Here is a 7,805-nt window from a genome sequence, read left to right on the forward strand (position 1 = left end):
CCAAAAATGTAATCATGGAGTGAGAAGCTGAGCATGACACATGTTTTCTTTTTCTTTGAAAGTGCTCTGTGTCAGATAGGATGTATAATTCATATGCAAATCTATATGCTATGTAAGAGGATGTCATAAATGTAATAAATGTCATAGGTGGAAAAATTATCACTACAGTAAATGATAAACAAATTGAATTAGTAGTGAATCATTGTAGGATAAAATTAGATATAAGAACTATAGGACTGCATTAAGATGAATATTTTATTAAGCACTAACAGAATAAAAATTGCATGGAGACATAATTAAATACATAATAATTGGTAGTAACACATGATGCATACATAATTTAATTATATGTAGACATCTGTCTTTTTCTATAAAATATGTAATTATATGTATGGATGTATATACATATGTGATAAATAATAACAGGATATTGAGTAATTATTAATTAATGCTTTATTAATGGTTCAACTGGGACACATCATTAAACAGAGACATAATTTAATACCTAATAATTGGTAGTAATATTTTCTATAATTTAATAATATACAGGCATCTCTCTTTTTGTGTATATAATATTTATATACAGCAATCTCTATCTATTTATATCTTGTTCACTCCTGGGGCTTAGTGGTTGAGTTCTCACCTAGTAAGCACGAATCCCTGGTTTTGATTCCTTAGTGCCACATAAACAGAAAACCTGGAAGTTCTGCTGCCTTTCCTCAATTGAGTGCCAGCCTTGAGCACAAATGCTTAGGGACACTGTCGAAGCCCTTACTCAAGCCCCAGGACTGCTGCCAAAAAGGCAGAATGTTCTAACTGCAACTGTAGAAGGACAGGCCTTCAAATACCTCATCACAAAGCAAGCCAGGAGTCTGGTGCTGAAAGCTTCCACCTAACCTGACTTAGCCAGATGTAAACCCCTGCAACCCAGCTGTAAGGAACCAGACGTTGCTGGCTTACCCCTATCATCCTGGCTCTTGGGGGCTTTAAAACCCAGTCCTAGCAGGAAGTCTGCGGGACACTTTAAAATGTGGCTTGAAGTGGTACAGCTTTAGCCTTGAGCAAATGTTATTAGAACGGTATCCCCATGCTTTGAGTTCCAGCACCCTGGGTAACTCCCCCCCAAAAAATCCCATTAAACCATTAGATGTGAACTTGTTTGGTTTGTGAAATATTCCTCAAAGAATGGTGATACTGATGAAAGCACCCCAATCCTAATGATAGCTTATCCAATAGAGCTATGTGCTGAGTCCTTCATAGGGTGCTCTCAGCTGAGTCCTGCAGAGTAACATGTGCTGTGTCCTTCATTGGGTGCACTCTTTCACCTGGTACTCGAAGACCTCCACAACTCAGATGATTATGCAGACAAGAATATTGAGGCTCAGATATGTCCCCATGGCAGAGACAAAATTATGTATTACTGAAGACTAGTGAGTTGTCTCCTGTGGACAATTGTTTTGTTTTGATTTTTCTCAGTCATGAACCTTGAACTCGGGGCCTAGGTGCTGACCCTTATCTCTTGGGCTCATGGCTAACACTCCACCACATGGAGCCACTAACCACCTTGCAGCAGAATGCCACGGCCTAGGAGTTGATAGCTGAAGTCTGTTGCCTTGCCTTATAAGAAGTTCAGATCTGTGGATATGGGTTCCCAACTATCCCAGACACAAAAGGTCCCATGAGACCATTATCTTCAATTCACCACTAAGACAACTGAAGTGGAAGCTGGGTGCTTGTGACTCATGCCTGTTATCCTAGCTACTCGGGAGGATGAGATCTGAGGATCATGGTTCAAAACTAACCTGGGCAGGAAAGTCCTTGAGACATATAGCTCCAATGAACCACCAGAAAACCTGAAGTAGCTCTGTGGCTCAAGTGGTAGAGCACAAACTTGAGCTGAAGAGCTCAGGGACAGCACCAGACCCAGACTTTAACTCCTACAACCTACAACAACAACAATAAAAAAAAAAAAACAGAAACAAACAAACAAACCTGACTTAGTGGTCTGGGAATGTGCCTTAGAGGTAGAGTACTTTGCATATATGAAACCCTGGGCTTGATTTCTCAGGACCACATCACTAGAAAAAAGCCTGAAGTGGCTCTGTGGCTCAAGTGGGAGAGGTACAGTGCTCAGGTCCTGAGTTCAACCTCCAGGACTGGTGTATGCACACATGCGCATGTGTGTGCATGAGCGTGTGTGTGCGCACACACACACACACACACACACACACACACACACACATACACACACACACACAGAGACCAGAAGTGAAGCTGTACGTGCATGTGTGTGTGCTAGAGAAAAACAGAAACATGAATATGCTTCTAGTGTGTTCTAGATACTTAAGGGTGTAGACAAAAAAAACATTCATAATTATTAGGTCATTTTATAGGCAAAAGGAGCAATGCAGATAGTATGAGGATAGCTCAGCTTTCAGTCCTCTCATCCTGAAACAGTAAATTCACTGCAGCTCAATGCTAAGTGACAAAGCTGGCATGTCCTGTGGACTTTTGCTCCCAAATCCTGGGACACTCATTTCTCACTTTTGGCTTCAAACCTGTGACCAGAGGAGAAGATGAGGAGAGAAAATCCTTCTCAGAGAAAGCAGCTGTAAGAACATTGGGGTAGTTTACTTATAAATTCAAACCATTGGAATGATCCTGTTAAGAAGTCAGATTGTCCAGATTAAAAAATGAAGAAGAAAAGAAAGGCAGGTGCCAAGGGCTGCTGACTGTAATCCTAGCTCCTGAGGAGGCTGAGATGTAGAGAACCTTAGTTTGAATCCAGCCAGCATAGGAAAGTCCCTGACATTGTTATTTCTGAGAGATCACAGAAAAACCCAGAAGTAAGGCTTAGATTCAAGGTTAATGCAATACCCTTGAGTAAAGGAGCTCAGAGAGTATGCCTAGGCTCACAGTTCAACCCCAGGACCTGCAGCAATGATGGATCTATGATGCCTCTCCCAGGATTCTGGAAGCTTGAGAAATCCAAGCACATGTCTGGTATCACAATGCTTCCTGTCATATGAGTCTGGTGAAGCTCATCAGGTTTTGAAATGTTTTACTTCTCTTAGTTGGGCCCTGGGTGGCTAGGTTTTGGGGTTGAACACAGGGACTAGGTGCTGACCATAGGCTCAGAGCAGAAGCCCGTGTGTGTGTGTGCGCACACACACACACACACACACACACACACACACACACACACAGACTAGAAGTGAAGCTGTGGCACAAAATGGTAAAGCTCTGGGCTTCTGCTCTGAGCTCATGGTCTCAAGATTTAGACTAAGGATTTCTGTGGAGCACCTCCTTGGCGAATCCTTGAGGAAAGCCATTTGAAGCCTCCTCAGGAGATTGCCGTTCAAAGCCAGCACAAGTAGGAATGTCTTTGAGACTCTTATCTCCAAAAAACAACAGAAAACCAAAAGTGAAGCAGTGGCCCAGAGGGTAGAGCTCCAGCTTTGAGAGAGAAAGCCGAGCAGGAAAAACAGGCCAGACCAGGCAAGAAAGTTTGGAAGGTGCTTATGTCCAATTAATGACCAGATGGCTTGAAGTGGAGCTGTGAGGGTGGTAGAGCCTCACCCTTGAGCAAAACAGCTGAGGAACGCATCGGGCTTTGAGATTAAGCCCTGGGATGGCCACAAAATAAATTAAAGAAGAGAATACCAAGTTATGTATCAGTGCCCTACCTACTTATGTGTGTATATTACCACCCTGAGTGCAAACAGACCATATTCAATGCTTCTGCTTTATTTACTGATTTATTTTTCAGATATAATCGTTGCACATACTGCATCATTCTTTTCATTTCAAGCCCATGGCTTTTCTCTTCCAGGGTAGCAGGCCTGTGTCTTTATATGATGCACACTTAAGCTCTCAAGAGCCTTTATTTACATTTTATTATGAGGCCAAGGCAGGGACAGTGACAAATCAGGCAGGGGAAGAAAAGTGTTCATAGAAATAGCCAGTATTCAGAATTAAACTTGGAGACGTAAAATGGTAGCATACTTATGTAAAAACTACAATGAAGAAAAAGATGAGGGGGCTGGGTATTTGGATTAGTGAGAGAGTGCTTCCCTAGCATACAAGAGCCCTGGGTTCGATTCCTCAGTAGCACACAGAAAAAAGCTAGAATTGGTGCTGTGGCTCAAGTAGCAGAGAGCTAGAAACAGTGCCCAGGCCTTGAGTTCATCCCAAGAACTGGTAAGAGATCGCTAGCTACGTAGGTAAGTAGGAAGGAAGGTGGGTAGATAGGTGGATAGATAGATCTTGGACGTCAGGAGGAAAGAAGGGAATACTTCCCAGTGTGAGGCCTTCTGCAGGGAGCCAGGCCACCACATTGCCTTCACACAACCACGGAGCAGGAAGACGGTCTCTGTCCCACTTCTCAGGCAGCGGAAGGCCCAAGAGCCAAGAGGGCAGAGCCAGGTTCTAACTCAGGTGCTTAGAGACAGAAGAGAAAGGGCCCTGCCTCCCCCCTAGGAGGAGGGAATGGCAGGAGAGCCTGGGATTCTCGTTTCTGGACCTAGAAAGAGCCATGGAATGCAATTGTTATCATCCTTGAATGAGTAGTTTGTGCATGATGGGAGTAGAAAATGATAGGCAAGACTCATGGGGTATCAATTATTTGTAATGAAGAGTTGATGAAGTATGACAATAATCATCACAGTCATGAAATGGAGGCATCAGGAAAGATCCAAAAATCGGAAGTGACACGGTAGATTGGATTCCATCACAGGACGCCTTCTCTCCTACTCTATACAAATACGTACTTATTTGCATACTAAATTCAGCTTATGAATGGATGACTATTGTGCTCTCCTTCTCCCTCCCCGGGGACTCAAACTCAGGTCCTGGGAATGGCCTAGCTCCTTGGTGGTTCATAGGCTGCTGTGCTCATGTGGACCCATTCTCCAATTGGGCTTGCTAGGCCCCGAGTTCAGATCCCAGCCTGCCAAAATATTCATACTGATGTCAGCAGCCAATCGTTGCACCTGTTTTCCTTTCCTGTTTAAGTCCTGGGTCTCAGCTAGGATGGAGAATGCATGGGCCACCCTGTGGATATGGGAATAGGGTTTCATCCACATCAGCCGAGTTATATCTGTCATCATATACTCAAGAAAATACACAATATATCCATGAATAGCATACAAAATAGAGAATAACTGCACTAAAGGCACGATGCAGTCCAAACACAGATGTGAATATACATCCCATGTTTCAATGATAAATTGAGGACTGTTGTGGCCTCCCTAGGGCTCGATCTCAGCTCCTGGGAACAGACCAGCTCCTTAGTGGTTCACAGGCTGGTGTGCTCACGTGGACTCATTGGGCAGTTGGGCCTCCTAGGCCCCGAGTGTGAATCCCAGCACTGCCAAAATTTACTCTGATGTGAGAAGCCAGTCATTGCACCTGTTTTCCTGTGCTTTGCAAGTTCTGGGTCTCAAGTAGAATGGAGAATGTATAAGCAACTCTATACTCATGGGACTAGGTTGTCATCCAGGTCACCACAGTTATATCTGTCATCTTATACTCAAGAAAATACACAATATATCAATGAATAAGAGACAAAATAAAGAGAATGACTACACCAAATGCAAGATGCTGCCCACCCATGTATGGAAATATAGATCCTTGGTTTAATTATGAATTTATGACTATATTGTCCCCCACCAGGGCTTGATCTCAGGTCTAGGGAATGACCTAGTGCCTTAGTGGCTCACAGGCAGGTGTGCTCACGATGACCCTTTCACCAATTGGGTCTGCTAGGCCTTGACTTCAAATCTTAGCACAGCCAAAAGTTTCATCCTGATGTGAGAATCCAATCGATCTACCTGTTTTCCTTTCCTGTGAAAGTCCTGGGTCTCAGAGAGGATGGAGAATGCTATATAGGCAACTCTATAGCCATAGAAATAGGTTGTCCAGGTCAGCACAGTTATATCTGTCACCATACTCAATAATATACACAATATATCCATGAATAAATAAAAAAATAAAAAAAAAATCTACACTGAATGCAAGACGCATACGACACCTGTAGGTAAAGAGAGATCCTATGTTTAAAAAAGATGGGTTTATTATTTTGTCCAGTGCTGGGGCTTCAAATTAGGCTCTGGACTGGAACTGACATTCTAGTCTTTAAGAATGGTGAGCTTCCCCTTCCCCCACTGTGCAACAGAGCTACCCAGACTTGAGTTAAAATCCCAGCACTAACAAAAGATTCCTCCTTATGTCAGAAGGCAATCGTTGCACATGTTTTCCTCTCCTGTGAAAGTCCTGGGTCTCAACAAGGATGGAGAATGCATAGGCAACCCTATAACCATAGGAACAGGTTGTTATCCATATCAGCACAGTTATACCTGTCACCATACTCAATAAAATACACAATACCTCCATGAATTAGTCACAAAATAAGAAGTACACTGAATGCAAAATGCTATCCACACATGTATGTAAATATAGATCCTATGTTTAAATAATGAATTTATGACTATCGTGGGGCACCCTGAGGATCAATGTCAGATCCTGGGAAAGGCCTAGCTCCTTAGTTGCTCACAGGCTGGTTTGTTCACCTTGACCTATTCACCAATTGGTCCTGCTAGGCCCTGAGACAGATCCCAGCATTACCAAGTGGATCATGAAGTAAGAAACTGAGTGTGAAAATTATTTTTCTTTTCTCTGAGAGTCCTGGGTGTTAGGGATGATGGAGAACATGTCTACAAATCTACATGTCTACAAATCTAGATGCTATGTGATAGTATATCATCAATGTAATAAATGGAGTGGGTATCATCGTAGTAAATAAAATCAATGGTAAATAAATGAATAAAACAATACAAGGAACAACCACACCAAACATGTATGGACTGAACATCTATAGGTAAGTATAAATCCTATCTTTACAATGTATATAAATAGTATGTTTTCCAGGGCTGGGGCTTGAATTCGTGCCTAATGAACAGGCCTGACTTTCTTATCTTCAAGTATGGTAAGATTCCGCTTCATCCATAGTGCTGCAGGTGTACCCAGACCCTGAGTTCAAATCGAAAACCATGCAGAATAAACAGTGCAAATTGCAAGCCAGAGAGCTAATTTATTTTTTATTTTATTTTATTTTATGCTCAGCACAGCACTTGAACTCAGGTCGTGGCAACGCTGCCTCATCTTTGATCACTCAAGGCTGGGATGGAGCCACTGGACCCATAGCTGCTCCTGGGATCCTAAACCCCCAGGCCTTGCAGGGAAAAAATGCACAGAAAAATGCTGTGAGACAGCTTTTTATGTTTTCTTCCTTTGCACGGTGACCTCCTGGGTCTAAATGACACTGTTGCAAAGGGTACTTCACCTTGCATTGCTGAAGGCTGGCAGAATACCGGGAAAACCATAGGCCCATGTGGCAATGTAGGCCCTGATTTTGAATCCCTGTCCTGACACAACCAATGGCAGGAGATACTAAGAGATTTATTCTCATCCATAGGAATAACAATGGAATGTTATCAATGTCACGGTTGAATGAGTTGATTGTGAATGATGCTTCTATAAAATTAGACAGCATAATTTCAGGAGGCTGATTGATTTTATTTAATATTATGAAGCATTAAAAGAATACTATTACAGGAGCACAATAATTTCAAGACATAGATTTCATTAATAGTTTAAAGATGAAAACAATAACAATAATTACATGGAGGTATAATAAATATCCAAGAATTGGTACAAATGTAGTCTATATAAGTGAATAATGGACAGACATCTCTGGAATGGCATAAAGATATATATTTATTAGTATACTGCCACCTGCGTGTCAA

Source organism: Dipodomys spectabilis, unplaced genomic scaffold (assembly GCF_019054845.1).
Source record: "Dipodomys spectabilis isolate Male_0828 unplaced genomic scaffold, ASM1905484v1 ptg000056l, whole genome shotgun sequence".
Lineage (NCBI taxonomy): Eukaryota > Metazoa > Chordata > Mammalia > Rodentia > Heteromyidae > Dipodomys > Dipodomys spectabilis.